Genomic DNA, 20149 nt, shown 5'->3' with positions numbered 1-20149 from the left:
TCCGAAGTAAGAGTGATTTCAGGTGTGCCACAGGGGAGTGTTGAAGGGCCGTTGCTATTTTTACACATTACAGTAATAGAAATTGTTTTACAGAATAGGAGTTACCAAGGAGAACCATTTTCAGTTTATTTTCAAATTTTACTTTGCATCTATGAAACATTTTATGTCCCTGGGTAAGTTATCAAAAATTTTTGTTCCAGCTTTGTGCACCTCTTTCTGTGGTAAAGATAACCTTAATGTGGAGTAATAAATGCTGATGTTGTAATTCTGTACATCATCGTTCCTTTTGAACTGCGTTGGATTATTTACAAGGAACTTCATGGTAGAATAAACATAATGAGAAGCAGTAGCCAAAATGCACAGCTCATTAAACAGAAGTGTATTAGATTTGTATTCACCACACATTATTCTTATAGCGTGTTTTCGAGCAATGAAGACATTACTTCTTACAGATGAGTTACCGCAGGACATCATTCTTGTGAAAGCATTGCTAATTACGCATATAAAATTTTTTTCGTGATTTCCTTTAGATTTGTAGTCTTTTTCTTTTGTTTATATGGGCATTTCTAATTGTGATTATGTGACATTCTACTGCGGTTTTTAAATGTAAACATGTAATTGTGATTGTTTCGTTTACCAATGGATAGGTATGTTTCTTGCTTTGTACCTGTGGTAAAGTTTGTAAAGTTCTCTTTTGGATCATTATTAATTTTGAAAAATGCAGTCAATAACATTTATAAAGATTTATGTAATTTACGATAACGATATAACATCTATAGACAGGGGACAGCGATAGTGATATCGATAGTCGAAAGGTTGTTGTGTAGTAGAGGGGATGGTGGATGGTGTGTCTGTGAACCGTGCGCGGAAAAATAGTACTGTGTTTTATGAAAAGCATACGTAATTGTATGGACAGTGATACAGAACTATCAGATTGTTAATTCTCTTTACCACTGCGGTATGTAATGCCATCGCCAGTGAACTTGAAGTGCAAACAAACGGGACCGTGAAAGTGCCGCTAACATTACTTTGTTGTGGCCGACACGAACAGTGCTTTTATGCGAATGAACTTTGCTGGTATTGGTTTTGGGTGGTGGAACTGTTGTATATCACATTCTATCAAGCTGTGAAAGTGAAGACTTTAATTAACTGTGCAATATAAATGACTTTCACTGACGTTGTCGAAGTTTGAAATGCGAGAGCAGAGTGGACATTGTTTACGGTGTGCTTCACACACAAGAACAATTCTATGAACTGTGTATTTGCGGCTAAGACTATATGAATGTGATGAACTGTGTAATTATGGACGATAGCGTCACGGACAGTGCATAAAGTGTAAAAACGAGCGATGTCTACGTAATGTACTTTGAAAGAGAGGACATGTCAACAACGGTCGTATACTGGCGTCTTGTGGTTTGTTAATCAGCACGGGGTTAATGATACAGCTGTGCCGGAACTTTATTTGCGTTTCGCCGGAGAAGATTAACCAGCGGAACTGCCTGTATCCTGCTCTCATCATTGTAACCCGCCGACATCGTGCTGCCCAACGCAACGCTTCGTATGCAACAAAAAGTTAAGAGATTTCGCCGAACGCTATCCCCTGACCTAGAAACTTTCTTTCTCTATTAAAAGTAGAAGAATTACAGACTCTATTTAAATAAATTCTTTGTTTAGTTTATGTTTGCTTTCTGCTAACGAAAATAAAATTACGATTAGTGAATTAAAAGATGCCTGGTAGTCATTGTTGAAACACCAGTAAATATAAATTTCTTCCTCTCATTAGAACTAATTCTCCTTCATGTCAAAATTATTGTAGTTATTTTATGCAGTTTTATGTATTGTTATGAGACTAGATATATGACAGTGACTAATAAGAGTATTTTGTCGCGAAATATTGCTTGGCGAGAAAATTACGGCGACCGCCATAATTGTTTGCGTTCTGACCAATAACGTAAAAGCTGCCCGTATTGGTGCATTTCCTAACGTGAGCGTGAATTATAAATATCAGCTGTCAAATCACGTACGGACTGTTTACCCAGTAATAAAAGTTTCTGATATTGTATTGCTACGAATCGTAGTATTAAGACACACTGGTTATACTCAAAAGTGGGCAGATGTATGATGAACCCTCCCAGTTTTCATGCGATTATTAACAGTATTGTGTGTGGTTCACGAAATTTTGTCACTTTTTCTAATTCCTTTCAGATATTGTCTTAGATGTCTTTGAAGTTTCAGACAATATATACACAATTTTGTCGGTTCAGGTTAATTTCAGAGCAGTTTCTCGTGAATATTAGAGTTTTCAGTTCATAAACAAAGTGGGACCGTGACCAATTGAGAGGTGTAACAAAGAGTGTGGTTTTCCAGCTAGAATTTTGGATGACTTCACAGTTCAGATTTTGATAATTATTTTTCCTGTGGGTTGAGGTCATCACATTCTACATGACATTATTGAAAGAAAATACATAAAATATATCAGATTTGTTTCTCCCCAATGTTTGCAATTACTCTAAGAGCAAATTTGGCTGAACTGTGTTGTTTCAGTAGTTCCAAAATGTGCTTTCTACAGTTTAAATTCTCATAAATATCGACTCCTAAGGATTTTGAAGTTTCTGTCCTACTTATTATTTCCTCACCATGTGTTACACTTATCATCGGTGTAGTACCCTTACATGTACAGAACAGAATATGTTGTGTCTTTTTGAAACCGTGGGTGAGATTCCAGAAAACCATTCAAAGATATTTTTAAGAACATTGTGTGATATTTCTTCTGATTCTGTATATGTATTATTATTGTTATGTGACGAAGCATATAAATTGTTACTCCTATAAACGATACATTCAGATATGTGGATGGGTCGTATTGAACCCAAACAGGTCATTCAAACAATTCATGCAATCAAGGTGGATAATAAATCTGGTTTCCTGCTCCGTGATCAGCGACTTCAATAACTGTTAGTTCGGCGTTCGTACTATGACTGAATGAGCCGGCCGCTGTGGCCTAGCAGTTCTAGGGGCTTCAGTCCGGAACCGCGCTGCTGCTACGGTCGCAGTTTCGAATCCTGCTTCGGACATGGCTGTGTGTGACGTCCTTAGGTTAGTTAGGTTTAAGTAGTTCTCAGTATAGGGGACTGATGGGCCGGCCGCAGTGGCCGAGCGGTTCTAGGCGCTACGGTCTGGAACTACGCGACCGCTACGGCCGCAAGTTCGAATCCTGCCTCGGGCATGAATGTGTGTGATGTCCTTAGGTTAGTTAGGTTTAAGTAGTTCTAAGTTCTAGGGGACTGATGACCTCAGAAGTTAAGTCCAATAGTGCTCAGAGCCATTTGAACCGTAGGGGACTGATGACCTCAGAGCTGAGAGTCTTTTGAGCCATTTGGTGACTGAATGGCAGTGAAACAAGCTTGGCAGACGGAGTGTGTGTCCCCTTCCATTTCGGTACTAAGATGAACACTGAGTGTATGAAACATCAAAACATTTTTAGAAATTTCCTAAATAAATTTCGCAGTATTCTCTCTACATTCATTATAACTATGGTAAGCTGTTTATTGTTAATAGGGCTTATCGTCGTCTTAACCTGAATGAAGCCACCTTAGATTTCGTACCGAAGTAGGTGCTGCAATGGTCAGACACAGGACTTGGATCCAAGAGAACGTCGGTAAAAATCCCTATCCAGCCATCCATATCTAGATTTTTCCATTGTTGCCCTATAGAACTTAAGGCAAATGGTAGGATTTTTCCTTTGAAAGGAAATGATCGTTTCCCTTCCACAAACCAGGCTTGTGCACGTTTCTGATTACAATTACGGGACGTTAATTACAAATAATATTATCTTTTCCCTTCTCTACTTTCTTAGAAACTTGGTCAAAGATTATTTAATCATGGCGGCATTTTACCACCACTCACCACCTCGCATATGCAGGGGATAGGCAAAATAATGTGAACACCTGTTCTTACTTAGGAATGGACTATTGATAAGGGGTTGTACCCCTATTTGCCCGTAACACAACTGCAATTCTTCTTGGAATACTGGCACATAATGACTGTGTAGTCTCCAGTGGAATGTTATGCCACTCTTTGATCAGAACTTCTTCTAACTCCTGTAGTGACGAGGGAGACGGAAATCTGCTCCGGAGTCTGCGCTCCAATAACGCCCACAAGGGTTCGATAACGTTCAAGTCTCGGGACTATGCTGGTCAGGGAAGACGCTGTAGATCTGTTGCATGCCCCTCATACCACGACTGTTCTATCCTGGGTGTGTGAATGGATGCATTACTGTCTTGAAATACGGCGTCAATGTTGGGGAACAACATTTGAATCATGGGGTGCACCTGATCACCTAAAATGTTCACATAATCGTTGACTGCAACATGGCGTTTGAGAGTAATGATTGGACCAGCAGAGAATGCCACGATATGGCTACCCACTCCATCACACTTCCACCTCCATGCTTAACTACAAAAATCAAGCAATCAGAGTTGTAGGCTTCTTTGATTTATGCGCCTGACACCATGTTTTACGCTTCTTTGCGTTGGTTGTGGTCACTCATGGTTCGTCCATGTATATTCGCTTTATGGAGTTCTCGGCTGACAGTGTCGACAAATACAGGGTCTCTAAGATGGCTATTTAGCTCTGCAGTCACTTTAGCCGTCATAGTTTTGTGTAGTTTTGATACAATTCGTGTTACCGTATGACGATCTGTGTCATTTTGTTTTGATTAGCGCCCACTATTATGTTTACAAAATGATGTTTTCCCATGTTTTGTGTAGGTTGTCATGACTGTTGAAATAGTTGCTCTTGAAACGTTCAATAAGTTGGTTGTGTTGATCATTGATGCTCCAGCTAATCGGCCCCCGCAATCAGCCCTCTTCAGAACTCTGTTAGGTCTTTCACAGCACGTCGACCACTGAAAGCAAATACGAAGTGTGAGCTTTTCGTAAACCACCTGCACTGACGCCTAGTCCGTACAGAACACGCACAGTCCAGGGCGACACTTGCCTTACCTGTGTTGTTGATCGTCAAACACAGTTATTAACAGCATTCAAAAATGGTTCAAATGGTTCTGAGCACTATGGGACTTAACATCTGTGGTCATCAGTCCCCTAGAACCTAGAACTACTTAAACCTAACTAACCTAAGGGCATCACACACATCCATGCCCGAGGCAGGATTCGAACCTGCGACCGTAGCAGTCCCGCGTATTAACAGCATTCCTGGCAGATTAAAACTGTGTGCCGGACCAAGACTCGAACTGGCAAAAGTAAAGCTTTGAGGACGGGGCGTGACTCGTGCTTGGGTAGCTCAGATGGTAGAGCACTAGCCCGCGAAAGGCAAAGATCCCAAAGTTCGAGCCTCGGTGTGGCACACAGTTTTAATCTGCCAGCAAGTTTCATATCAGTGCACTCTCCGCTGCAAAGTGAAAATCTCATTCTGACAACCATCCCATTACTGTCACTGTTCACATTATTTGTCTATGCCCTGTGTGTCTATAACGAATTGTATGTCGTCATCATCATCATAAGGATTTCCTTCCAGCGATCCGGGTGGGGACTATGTTAAAGATATGCCTTCATTGATATCTGTCCTGATATAGCTTTTCTCTCTCCATTTCACGTCGCTTTACTGCTCTCGTCTTGAGATCTTCATTAACTTGGTTTGCGCATCTCTTCCTAGGTCGCCCAGTCACTCTTGCACCTGGTACATCAATCTCTAAATACTGACGTAGAGCTTGAGTCGGGGGCATTCGCTTCATATTAACTAACCACATCTGTCTCACACCATTCATTCCTTCCTCCATGGTCAAGGTCTCCTTCAGGTTCCTCTTACATATTCTGCGCTACAGTCCGGAACCGCGCGACCGCTACGGTCGCAGGTTCGAATCCTTCCTCGGGCATGGATGTGTGTGATGTCCTGAGGTTAGTTAGGTTTAAGTAGTTCTAAGTTCTAGGGGACTGATGACCTCAGATGTTAAGTCCCATAGTGCTCAGAGCTATTTGAACCGTTTTTTTTTTTTAATTAATGATTAAGGAACATGATGTTTTCTCAAGTTGCTCCTTGGTATACCGTCAAATGCTTTCTCCCACTCCAGTAACACGACTATGAGGTCCTTTCCATTTTTATCAGTACTTCTGCATTAACTGACGAAGGGAAAAAATCAAATCCATCGTTCCCTGTTACTTCTGAATCCATGGTGCTGTTCTTCAAATTGATGTTCTAGGGTTTTTCTCTGTCTTTTTTCTACGATATTTTCCACTATCTTAAGGCAACATGATAGCAGTGTGATTCCTCGACACTTGGTGCTTTTTGTTTTTACTTCCTTTCTTAAACAATGGTATTATAATGCCCTTCTTCTACGTCTGTGACTGCGGTGTCACTTTCGTGTTCATTTTCCCCATTCAGTAAGATTTCAAAACAATTCTTTCTCACTTCCCTGGTGCCTTCCATGTGCCTAATAATTTTCCCAACTTCTGTTTCAATCGCTTTTATATCTTCTACTTTTCAGCAACCCGTATAACAGTTGTTGGTTCCCCTTGCTGTCTTACTTTAGCTTTTGGATGAATATGTTCCTACCCTTCTCCATTTCTTCTTTCACTACTCTCTTTGCGTAGAGTTTCTGTTCCAGTGTTGTTGCCTTGTGCTCATCTTTCGGCATCAGCATCTGTTCTGATCTCTTTTTTCAGTTTCCATGTTTTTCTTTGCTATACTGCATTTTTTAATTATGCCTTTTACTGTATTGTTCCACCAGCTGGTTTATTTCTGTTTTACTTTACCTTCTGTGACTCCACATATTTTTACGTCATTGCTGACTATTGATGTTCTAAATAACGTCCATTCTTAGTCCACACTGTCAGTCTCAGTACTTGTAAATTTTTGTGCACAGAAATTATCAAACGAATTGTACAATAAGCTTTAATATCCATTTACACAAATAAATGAGAAGCCGAGAAAACAGCGTTGTATCCTGTCTCCGATGTTATTCAACCTGTACAGTGAGTAAGCTTTGACGGAAAGCAAGGAGATGTTTGGAAAAGAAACTAAAGTTCACGGAGAGGAAATAAAGCTTAGAAGTTTAACGACGACATCATAATTCCATAAGAGACATCAAACGACTTGCAAGACATGTTGAACGGCATAGACTGTGTCTTGAAAAGACGTTGTCAAATGAACATCAATGAAAGTTAGACAAATGCTAGGACATGTAGTGCAGTTACATCACGTTATGCTAAGAGAATTGGATTAAAGTAGTATATGTACCGGGTGATCAAAAAGTCATCATAAATTTGAAAACTTAATAAACCACGGAATAATATAGATAGAGAGGTAAAAATTGACACACATGCTTGGAATGACATGGGGTTTTATTAGAACCGAAAAAAAGAACAAAGTATTGTTAGACGCGTGAAAGATCTCTTGCACGCGTAGTTTGGTGATGATCGTGTGCTCAGCCGCCACTTTCGTCATGCTTGGCCTCCCAGCTCCCCAGACCTCAGTCCGTGAGATTACTGGCTTTGGGGTTACCTGAAGTCGCAAGTGTATCGTGATCGACCGACATCTCTTGTCTCACCATAACTCCGGACATGCTTTACAGTGCTGTTCACAACATTATTCCTCGACTACAGCTATTGTTGAGGAATGATGGTGGACATATTGAGCATTTCCTGTAAAGAACATCATCTTTGTTTTGTCTTACTTTGTTATGCTAATTATTGCTATTCTGATTAGATGAAGCGCCATCTGTCGGACATTTTTTGAACGTTTGTATTTTTTTGGTTCTAATAGAACCCCATGTCATTCCAAGCATGTGTGTCAATTTGTACCTCTCTATCTACATAATTCCGTGATTTATTCAGTTTTCAAATTTATACTGACTTTTTGATCACCCGGTATTTTGCTATTTGCGCAAGAAAACAAGTGAGTTTGACTAAAGTAGAAAAAAATATAAAATGCAGACCACCAAAAGTAAGAAAAGAATTTCTGACAAAAAGGAATTTGCGTATGTAGAATATATATTCTATTCTGGTCGGAAGGTACATGTCTGGAATGAGTCAAGTGTAAGGTGAATGTTAAACATTTGAGGCAGGAACAAAATAAAAGTTTTAGAAACATGTAGCTACAGCAGAATGCTGAACATTAGAGGGGTAGATCGGATAACTAATGGACGGCCACTGAATCGGGGTGAACTGAAATTTATGGCACAACTTAACTAAAAGAATGGGCTTGATTGATGACAAATCCTAAGACGTCATATCAGCCTTCTGGCTGAATGCCTCAACAAAACAACAACGATCAACTTTTCCATCGCCAGTGATAACAGCTCACTTAGACTACTCACATATTTTGTAATCCGTCCCCTGTCTCACTAGCTACACACAATCTCTACCCTGAACTTTCTCCGTGTTTCCGCATATTCTAACCACTTTTTCCGACAAAAAGGGCGTCACTTTGCGGACAGCCAAGAGAAAAGAAAGATTCCGATGCACGGCACTTGTTCCATGGGACGGAACAGAGCTGGTCGGCCGCTATACAGACTACAAACAGTGCCCATTAATTTGTCGTCACGCGGAAATCCGTCACGCCGAACGCCACCTTGTCCAAACGATTTTCTTACTAGAGGTCCGAAGGAAAAGTGTTGAGAGTACACCGCATTTAATAAAATTAATGGCCAGTAAATCTTCCCGTTCCGTTCTCGCACAAAAATGCCCCGCTGAAGAAACCGCCCGACGACGCAGTAAATTCCGAACGGCGTGCTACGGCGCCGCGCACCTTGGCTCGTGATTAATTAGGGCACTCCCCTAAATTGTATTTTTTTAGCGCGACCGGCAAATGAACGCTAACAGCTACGACATGTCCCGGGATCTACGAGCCCTAAATTCACGCAGCGGGACGGCTAGAGGTGAGCTGACTCAGAGCCGAGCCTGGCCTGTTATCCCAGGGAGGCGTGAGACTTGCTGCAGCAACGGAGAAGACAGACTCGACCGGTGTGTGGGCCCAACAGCTCTGCGACTCTCAGTATAGGAATATCTTACGGAGGGTGCCGAAGAGTGTGCTAATAACGTTTACCCAAGCATTTGGGACTACCACAGCCGAGTCTTGGCTTGTGACTGAACGCATTTTTAAACAGTAGGCACTATTGTCAGGCATAATGCTACCCCATAACCGTTCAAGAAGTTCGAGCTGAAACGATTTACATATCAGTCACTTACTTTGCAGTAGAGTCCAGCTAAGGCAAAGGTGGTTGGGGGTGGTGGAATACTAAATAGCATTGCATACATTATGCATCAAGGCCCAGCTGTTAACGTCAAGCCGGCCGAAGTGGCCGTGCGGTTAAAGGCGCTGCAGTCTGGAACCGCAAGACCGCTACGTCGCAGGTTCGAATCCTGCCTCGGGCATGGATGTTTGTGATGTCCTTAGGTTAGTTAGGTTTAACTAGTTCTAAGTTCTCGGGGACTAATGACCTCAGCAGTTGAGTCCCATAGTGCTCAGAGCCATTTGAACCATTTGTTAACGTCAGTACTACACTGGCGAGCCAAAACATTATTACCACCTGCTTAATAGTCCGCCCCCGGTAGCTGAATTGTCAGCGCGACAGAATGTCAGTCCTAAGGGCTCGGGTCCGATTCCCGTCTGGGTCGGAAATTTTCTCCGCCCAGGTACTGGATGTTGTGTTGTCCTAATCATCATCATTTCATCCCTGTCGACGTGCAAGTCGCTGAAGTGGCGTCAAATCGAAAGACTTGAACCCGGCGAACGGTCTACCAGACGGGATGCCCTAATCACACGACGACCTGTTTAATAGCTTGTTTGTCCATCTTCGGAACGTATGTGGCATTAGATGTCTACGCACAGGTCACGTAATTCGTGTAAATAAAGAACCGCTGATTTGGGTGCGCGGTGTTGGTGCACCATTTTAAGCCAGATGGGTTACATAGAGTTTACATCAGGCCAATTTGGCAGACGAGACATCAACGTGAGTTCACTAGAATGCTCCTAAAACCACCGTAGCACGGTTCTGGCACCGATTCACGAAATGTTACACTGCTTAACGGGAACATCGCCGTCGGGAAAGACGTCAAGCACGTAAGGATGCAGATGGTTCGAGGTGCCAGCGTGTCTTCGATTACTACAACAGGTCTCATGCAAGCGTAGGAGAATGTATCCCACAGCATAATTCTGCTCCCCCCATCCTGCGTCCGTGGTGAGCTACAAGGTTCGAGTCGCCATTCACCTCGATGACAACGTTGGTGGTTACGACCATCGACCTAGAGCAGCAAAAATGTGATTCACCCGAAGAACCGACGCGTTTCCACTGATCGATAGTCGAATCTCGATGGTCTCGTGCTCACTGAAATCGTATTCGACGATGTCGTTCGATCAACATGTGAACACGTAAGGTTGGTCTATTGCGGAGTTTTATGTTCAACAGTGTACTTGGAAACAACATCATTTACTCTGTCGGCATAGATGCCACAGATCACTACATATCCTACTTACATAGCAGACAAGTCCCCGACCCGCACGTCCAACAATTTAGCGCCTAGTTGTAGTTTCACTGTCCTACTTGTTCCCGTACATGCCCACGACAGTAGCACGTGAACATTCGACCAGCTACACCCTTGTCGAGATACTGGTTCAGCTTTGCGTAATAATAATCTGTCCTTTGACAGCCGCGCAGGATTAGCCGAGCGGTCTTGGCGCTGCAGTCATGGACTGTGCGGCTGGTCCTGGCGGAATTTCGAGTCCTCTCTCGGGCATGGGTGTGTATGTTTGTCCTTAGGATAATTTAGGTTAAGTAGTGTGTAAGCTTACGGACTGATGACCTTAGCAGTTAAGTCCCATAAGGATTAACACACATTTGAACATTCTTTTTGTCGTTTGAGAAAGTGGCTTCTATCAGCGGATTTCCCCATTCGCAGCCCACATCTTCGCTAGGGTGGCCCTCTATCCGTCTCTGTTGCACTTACATACCTTTGCTACCGTGTCGCCTGCCCGCAACGTCTCCAGCCGGCATCCAACCTCACGGTGGGCAGCGGTCGTGCAGTGCTACGAGTATCACGAGTCTGAGAATGGTGATGCGAAGGTCATCTCCTCCTCGTCGATTCTTTCCGTCTTTATAAAGCGCCCAGAAGTGTGAAGTAGTGACGTAGAATGGAAGCTGAGAGAACGATCTTGCTTTTGTAACAATGAAAAATAGAAAGTGGCGATGCTGTGTATAAAACTGTAAATTTGGTCCGTAAGTGGAAGAGTCATTTCTGGAGAAAGGTTGCTTTTATAGTACACACTTCAGACAAATGACATACAAAGTTCGTCCCAAGCAAACAAGATGTTCGTATTGTCCTTTAATAAAGTTTTTAAACGTACACATATACAGCAGGGTCAGTTCTGGGCCAAATCGGTGATGTCTGCACATTTTTGGTGTCAAAGTTGCAGGAATTGCAATGTCGTGAGCACTTTTTTGCTATGAGCATTCCGAGAATGACGATATCAGCACATTCTGGCGTCAGTATTTCCAGTGCTGGGGCAATATTCTTTGTTATATTCAAAGTCAATGACCTCCCCTTCCCAGTTTCACTCTCAGCCAGTCGCGTGGGAGGCCCATTCCTTTTGGTGAATATGGTCTCCATTCGAGGTCTGTGCTCCGTTGCGAAAGGATCAGGGTGTGGTTATTCAAAACTGGTTCAAATGGCTCCAAGCACTATGGGACTTAACATCTGAGGTCGTCAGTCCCCTTGACTTAGGACTACTTAAACCTAACTAACCTAAGGACATAACACACATCCATGCCCGAGGCAGGATTCGAACCTGCGACCGTAGCAGCAGCGCGGTTCCGCACTGAAGCGCCAAGAAACGCTCGGCCACAGGGGTCGGCTGTGAGTATTCGTTATGACTAACAAATTAATTTAATTGTTACTACTCTAAGTACGAAAGTTAGCTGCATTAAGAAGATTATTGGCAGAAGAGTTATCTTGCCTGCAAATATTACCGTAATTTATTAGGTAAGGTACTTTGAAAGTATAAATTAATAATGCAATAGTGTATTCTGAAAAATGTCGGAAAATGTTAGTCCAATGGCACCAAGTCCTGGAATTGTTAGGATAGCGTGTAAAACTGGGAAACTCGTAGCGGATTGCTAGCATTGGCTGTACAATAGGCAAATTGGCAGGGCACAAAATCTGAAAATAGGCAGATTGGTAGCATAGGTCGTAAAATTACCCGTAAAATTGGTAGGCTGGTAGGACAATAAATCCGGAAATTGTTACATGGGTTGTAAAAGTGGCTGTGAAACTGGCAAATTGTTGTGATGTGAAATCCAGATACTGGCAAATTGGTAGTAAAAATTGGCCTGTTGGTAGGATAACTCGTAAAATTGGTAAATTCGTAGGACACGCAACAAAAACTGCGAATTGATAGGTATCAAAGTCGACCCTTGTATGCACTAAAACGCACGTAGATTGATGACTTTAGACAGATTAAATACGGCTTTAGGTTTACTGATTCTTACAAAAATACCACTGAAAGACGATCTAACACCGATGACATCCATTTTTGCTTTTTCGTTAATAACACAGAATGCAGTCCAACTACAACTGGTTTGTGTATGTACTCCAAAAGCTACAACATTTATGAAACAGATGGAAATAGTAATTGCTGTATCCTGGAAGTGCGGTACAGTAAAGACTGGGAAGTGTGAGTGAAAAAACAAGTGTAATCTCTCAACTGAAGATCACACAAGATCTGAATGCGAGCACTATCAGACGGAATTGCACACTGAGTCCGTATCACAATCAGAAAACTCTGTCACTTATTCTGTGAATGTCCTTCGTTAGTCCAAACACTTTCCGAGACTGCAGCCTGACTTCGCACTGCCGCACGTGGCGGGACGCGCGCTTTTAACCAGGAGTCCACAGGCCGTCGGTGATCCCGCGGTGGCGTGGCAAGGCGTGATTGGTCCGTAGTCGGTAGGTTGCTATTTTCCGTACGTACCCGGAATGGTGTTGCTGCGGTTACCGCGCAAGCGGCTGAGGGGTGGTCGCGCCTGCGCAGTTAAGCGGCGGTGGTGCCGCCGACTATCGGCCGTGAGCTAGATTAGATTAGATTAGTTTTTCGTTCCATAGATCCATGTTGAGGAGATTCTCGTGGATGTGGAACATGTCAAACTTTTTTTTTAGCTGAAATAACAACACTAATAGTATGAATTTATGCAATACATCATTCGTTTCTATTAAAAAATTCGTCAATGGAGTAGAAGGAATTGGCCACTAGTAAGTCTTTCAGGCTCCTTTTAAATTGATCATTATTTGTAACTAAGTTTTTTATGTTTGCTCGCAAATTATTGAAGATGAGTGTTCCTGAGTAGTGGACCCCTTTTTGAACTAAAGTAAGTGCTTTTAAGTGTTTGTGTAGATCATTTTTGTTCCTGGTATTGTATGTATGAACTGAGCTGTTTGTTGGAAAAAGAGATATATTATTTAGGACAAATTTCATTAAGGATTAAATATACTGAGAGGCAGTGGTTAGTATACCCAGTTCTTTGAAGAGGTTTCTACAGGACGTCCGTGAATTTACTCCACAAATAATACGTATTACACGCTTTTGGACTCTGAAAACTTTTGTTTGACTTGAAGAGTTACCCCAAAATATTACACCATATGACATTATGAAATGAAAGTAGGCAAAGTATGCAAGCTTTTTCATTTTTATGTCGCCTATGTCTGCTAACACTCGAATTGCAAATACAGATTTGTTAAGGCGTTTCTGCAGTTCTGTGGTGTGCTCCTCCCAACTGAATTTATTATCAAGTTGTAATCCCAGGAATTTAAGACTGTCAACCTCTTCTATCTGTTATTCTTCATACTTTATGCATATGCTGGGTGGAAACCTCTTACAGGTTCTGAATTGCATGTAGTGAGTCTTTTCAGAGTTTAATGTCAATGAGTTGGCTTTAAACCATTTAATAATATCCATGAAAATATCATTATCAGATCTTTCTAGAACTACACTTGACATACTATTTATAGCAATACTTGTGTCGTCTGCAAACAAAACTAACTCTGCTTCTGGCAGTGTAACTGATGAGAGATCATTAATGTACACAAGAAAAAGCAATGGCCCTAAAATGGATCCTTGTGGGACACCACATGTAATTTCTTCCCATTCTGATGATGACTGATGACTTAATTCACTAGTCCCTTGTACTGACACCCTTTGTTTCCTGTTAGCTAGGTATGACTTGAACCATTTTGCAGCACTGCCCGTGACACCATAGAATTCTAATTTATTTAAAAGGATGTTGTGGTTCATACAATCAAATGCCTTTGACAAATCACAGAAAATACCTGCTGCTTGTAATTTGTTATTTAATGAATTAAGTACATTTTCACTATAGGTGTAAATAGCCTTCTCGATATCAGAACCCATCACAAATCCAAACTGTGTTCTTGATAATATGTTATTTGTGGTCAGATGGTTGAGAAGCTGCCTGTACATTACTTTTTCTAAAATTTTTGAGAATGCTGGCAAAAGTGAAATCGGTCTGTAGTTTGATGGTATCTCTTTATCCCCTTTCTTGAATACAGGCTTAACATCTGCATATTTTAGCCAGTCAGGAAATGTCCCAGTTATAATTGACTGGTTACACAAGTAACTTAGAATTGTACTAAACTCACAAGCTCAACGCAATCTAATTCCGGGCCGCGAAACGCAGTGCGCCACGGTACAATCATTGATGAAACTGCACTAGTAACAATAATAATGTTCGAGAAACTGACTTTATCTTATTGAAAACACACGTAGCTCAGTTTATTATGACTACTGGTTTCTCTCGGATGGGGGATGGGGGAGTATAGTAGTACATAGGATCGGGTGTTGGTCCGAAAGAGGGTTCAAAAGTGAATCCAGCTGCATAACGTCTCTTGTATTGTTCAGGGTGGATACACTCATTTTAAGTCTGGATTAGCGTCCCATGTTAGGTCCGTTGGGGGTGGGGGTTGAGAGTTGTTTCTTCCCTCCACCCGCCTCCTTCCCCCACCCCTCCTCCCCACCCCCACGACTTGAAAGTAGCACTAAGAACAGCGTAACTGAGGCAGTATGTTTACAGCAGGATCAAGTCAGTTCCTCGAACATTATTATTATTATTGATATTTCCATTTGCAAATCTTATAGCTCTAAAATACCTATATGAAATTTTGGCAATTGTAGTTGGATTTGATTCCGTGTCAATAACACGTGAGTAAGTACAGATGGACATGATTGTTGTTAGGTGGTCATGGAGTGATATTTTTGTAAGAATCAGTAAGTATACAGCTGCACTGAAAACATCGAAAGTCAGCATCTCATGTGTTTTTGCGTATTTAGGGCTTGGCTTCGGCACCTACGAATTTGCCATTACACGGTCTATCTTACCAGTTTGCCAGTTTTATGAGCTATCCAACCAATTTTCCAATATACAGATAAGGGTTCCCACCAATTTGCAAATTACACAACCAATTTTACGACTTTTCCTACCCATATTCCAGGTTTGGCATCCTACCAGTTTATCCAACTTACGGCCAAATTTTCGAAGTATCCTGACAGTTACCCAATTTCTAGATTTGGCGTCCCACCAATTTCAGTAGTTGCAGGGGAAACAGTCAGGATGATTGGCTGATCTGGCCTTGTAACACTAGCCAAAACGGCCTTGCTGTGCTGGTATTGCGAACGACTGAAAGCAAGGGGAAACTACAGCCGTAATTTTTCCCGAGGGCATGCAGCTTTACTGTATGGTTAAATGATGATGGCGTCCTCTTGGGTAAAGTATTCCGGAGGTAAAATAGTCCTCCTTTCTGATCTCCAGGCGGGGACTACTCAAGAGGACGTTGTTATCAGGAGAAAGAAAATTGGCGTTCTACGGATCGGAGAGTGGAATGTCAGATCCCTAAATCGGGCAGGTAGGTTCGAAAATTTAAAAAGGGAAATGGATAGGTTAAAGTTAGATATGGTGGGAATTAGTGAAGTTCGGTGGCAGGAGGAACAAGACTTCTGGTCAAGTGAATACAGGATTACAAATACAAAATCAAATACGGCTAATGCAGGAGTAGGTTTAGTAATGAATAAAAAAATAGGAATGCGGGTAAGTTGCTACAAACAGCATAGCGAACGCATTATTGTGGCCATGATAGATACGAAGCCCACGCCTACCACAGTAGTACAAGTTTATTTGCCAACAGGCTCCGTAGATGGTGAAGAGATTAATGAAATATACGATGAGATAAAAGAAATTATTCAGATGGTGAAGGGAGACGAAAATTTAATAGTCATGGATGGCTGGAATTCGACAATAGGAAAAGGAGGATAAAGTAACGTAGTAGGTGAATGTGGAATGGGGGTAAGAAATGAAAGAGGAAGCCGCCTGGTAGAATTTTGCACAGAGCAAAACTTAATCATAGCTAACATTTGGTTCAAGAATCATGAAAGAAGGCTGTATACATGGAAGAAGCCTGGAGATACTGGAAGGTTTCAGATAGATTATATAATGGTAACACAGAGATTTAGGAACCAGGTTTTAAATTGTAAGACATTTCCAGGGGCAGATGTGGACTCTGACCACAATCTATTGGTTATGAACTGTAGATTGAAACTGAAGAAACTGCAAAAAAGGTGGGAATTTAAGGAGATGGGACCTGGATAAACTGACAGAACCAGAGGCTGTAGAGAGCTTCAGGGAGAGCATTAGGTAACGATTGACAAGAATGGGGGAAAGAAATACAGTAGAAGAAGGATGGGTAGCTTTGAGAGATAAAATAGTGAAGGCAGCAGAGGATCAAGTAGGTAAAAAGACGAGGGCTAATAGGAATCCTGGGGTAACAGAAGAGGTACTGAATTTAACTGATGAAAGGAGAAAATACAAAAATGCAGTAAATTAAGCAGCCAAACGGAATACAAACGTCTCGAAAATGAGATCGACAGGAAGTGCAAAATGGCTAAGCAGGGACGGCTAGAGAACAAATGTAAGGATGTAGAGGCCTATCTCACTAGGGGTAAGATAGATACTACCTACAGGAAAATTAAAGAGACCTTTGGAGAAAAGAGAACTACTTGTATGAATACCATGAGCTCAGATCGAAACCCAGTTCTAAATAAAGAAAGGAAAGCAGAAAGGTGGAAGGAGTATATAGAGGGTCTATACAAGGGCGGTGTTCTTGAGGAGAATATTATGGAAATGGAAGAGAATGTAGATCAAGATGAAATGGTAGACATGATACTACTTGAAGATTTTGACAGAGCACTGAAAGACCTAAGTCGAAACAAGGCCCCGGGAGTAGGCAACATTCCATTAGAATTACTGATAGGCTTGGGAGAGGCAGCCCTGACAAAACTCTACCATCTGGAGAGCAAGATGTATGAGACTGGCGAAATACCCGAAGACTTCAAGAAGAATATAATAATTCCAATCCCAAAGAAAGCAGGTGTTCACGGATGTGAAAATTATCGAACTATTAGTTTAATAAGCCACAGCTGCAAAATAATAACACGAATTCTTTACAGACGAATGGAAAAACTGGTAGAAGCCGACCTCGGGGAAGATCAGGATTCCGTAGAAATGCTGGAACACGTGAGGCAATACTGACCCTACGACTTATCTTAGAAGAAAGATTAAGGAAAGGCAAACCTACGTTTCTAGCATTTGTAGACTTAAAGAAAGCCTTTGGCATTGTTGACTGGAATACTCTCTTTCAAATTCTGAAGGTGGCAGGTGTAAAATACAGGAAGCGAAAGGCTGTTTACAATTTGTACAGAAACCAGACGGCAGTCGAGTCGAGGGGCATGAAAGGGAGGCAGTGATTGGGAAGGGAGTGAGACAGGGTTGTAGCCTGTCCCCGATGTTATTCAATCTGTATATCCAGGAAGCAGTAAAGGAAACAAAAGAAAAATTTGGAGTAGGTATTAAAATCCACGGAGAAGAAATAAAAACTTTGAGGTTCGCCGATGGCATTGTAATACTGACAGAGACAGCAAAGGACTTGGAAGAGGAGTTGAACAGAATGGACAGTGCCTTGAAAGGAGGATGTAAGATGAACATCAACCAAAGCTAAACGACGATAATGGAATGTAGTCGAATTAAGTCGGTGGATGCTGAGGGAATTAGATTAGGAAATGAGACACTTAAAGTAGTAAAGGAATTTTGCTATTTGGGGAGCAAAATAACTGATGATGGTCGAAGTAGATAGGATATAAAATGTAGACTGGCAATGGCAAGGAAAGCGTTTCTGAAGAAGAGAAATTTGTTAACATCGAGTATAGATTTAAGTGTCAGGAAGTCGTTTCTGAAAGTATTTGTATGGAGTGTAGCCATGTATGGAAGTGAAACATGGACGATAAATAGTTTGGACAAGAAGAGAATAGAAGCTTTCGAAATGTGCTGCTACAGAAGAATGCTGAAGATTAGATGGTTAGATCACACAACTAATGGGGAGGTATTGAATAGAATTGGGGTGAAGAGGAATTCGTGGCACAACTTGACTAGAAGAAGGGATCGGTTGGTAGGACATGTTCTGATGCATCAAGGGATCACCAATTTAGTACTGGAGGGCAGCGTGGAGGGTAAAAATCATAGAGGGAGGCCAATAGATGATTACATTAAGCAGATTCAGAGGGATGTAGGTTGCAGTAGTTAGTTGGAGGTGAAGAAGTTTGCACAGGATAGAGCAGCTTATAGAGCAGCATCAAACCAGTCTCTGGACTGAAAACTGCAGCAACAACAGCTCTGACATCATTGATTTATACTGTCGAAGTATCATATTTCGTAAATTGTGGTAAAATTTCCATATAGTGTAGCTCTACTGCCAATATACTTCTCACAGCTGCGAATGGAGAAAATCATAAAACTCAAGGAATAGTAACAAAATTCATTAGTTATAACAAATGCCCACAGTCTGATCGTCTCACTAAACAGCAGAGACATCGATTGGTGGACATATTGTCCGAAAGCGATGGGGCATCCCCGCGATTAGCTGGAAGCATGATGAGTCGACGTTTAGTAACCAGTCAAGAGTAAAATGTGGGAGGGGAGATAAGTGACGTTGAATATAACAAGGACAATTGGCCAGCACTGGAAGATCTGAGGCCAAAATGTGTTGGCATCTCCAGTTCCTCGAATACTCACCACCAGAAAGTGCTAAAATCTGTGCTATTACTATAATGCTTACACCAAGAAGTGCTGTCACAGGAAAGAGACCCAGAAGTGGCCCTGCTACTTACTTATGTAAATACATATATGGCACGCACACACACACACACGCCGGCCATTGTGGCCACGTGGTTAAAGGCGCTTCAGTCTGGAACCGCGCGACCGCTACGGTCGCAGGTTCGAATCCTGCTTCGGGCATGGATGTGTGTGATGTCCTTAGGTTAGTTAGGTTTAAGTAGTTCTAAGTTCTAGGGGACTGATGACGTCAGATGTTAAGTCCCATAGTGCTCAGAGCCATTTGAACACACACACACACACACACAGACACAGACACACACACACACACACACACACACACACACACACATATATATATATATATATATATATATATATATATATATATATATCACGGTTATACACATTGCTAGAGCTATGATGTTTCTTTGGTCTTTCTCATGTATCCATTAGGATGGTAACCATGCAGATTAAGCAACGTTCTAAAGGATTATCACTTACCTGTGCTGTAAATGGAATCTCGTTTCTCTAATATTCTAGGCCATTTTAATGCGGGAATAGAAATAAGACAGCAGTTAATCCGAAGTTTCCTTTTATTTCTGAAATATACACCTGTGCACATAAACAGCTGCATTCCTCTTCAAATATTATTAGTACATTTATGCTAACGCCTGTTCTGATCAAAGTACACTGGTGTCCAAAATTTAATCAATAAACGGAAATTTTATGAGTTTGCGTTTATTTTGGCACAAAACAAGTGATAAAAATGTTGAAACATTCATAACAATAGACGAAAAAGTTCCTCGTTTTTTTTCCAACTTAACAGATTTGCGCACACATTGCGACAACTGGTTAATGTGCTCACTATGGGGTGTGACCACCTCTGGGTAGCAATAAAGGCCTGACAACGACGAGGCATGCTGTGGATGACGTCATCAGTGTTATGTTGAGCCAATAACTCCCATTCTC

This window comes from Schistocerca americana, chromosome 1 (genome assembly GCF_021461395.2).
Source record: "Schistocerca americana isolate TAMUIC-IGC-003095 chromosome 1, iqSchAmer2.1, whole genome shotgun sequence".
Classification (NCBI taxonomy): Eukaryota; Metazoa; Arthropoda; class Insecta; order Orthoptera; family Acrididae; genus Schistocerca; species Schistocerca americana.
This window is presented reverse-complemented; position numbering follows the sequence as displayed.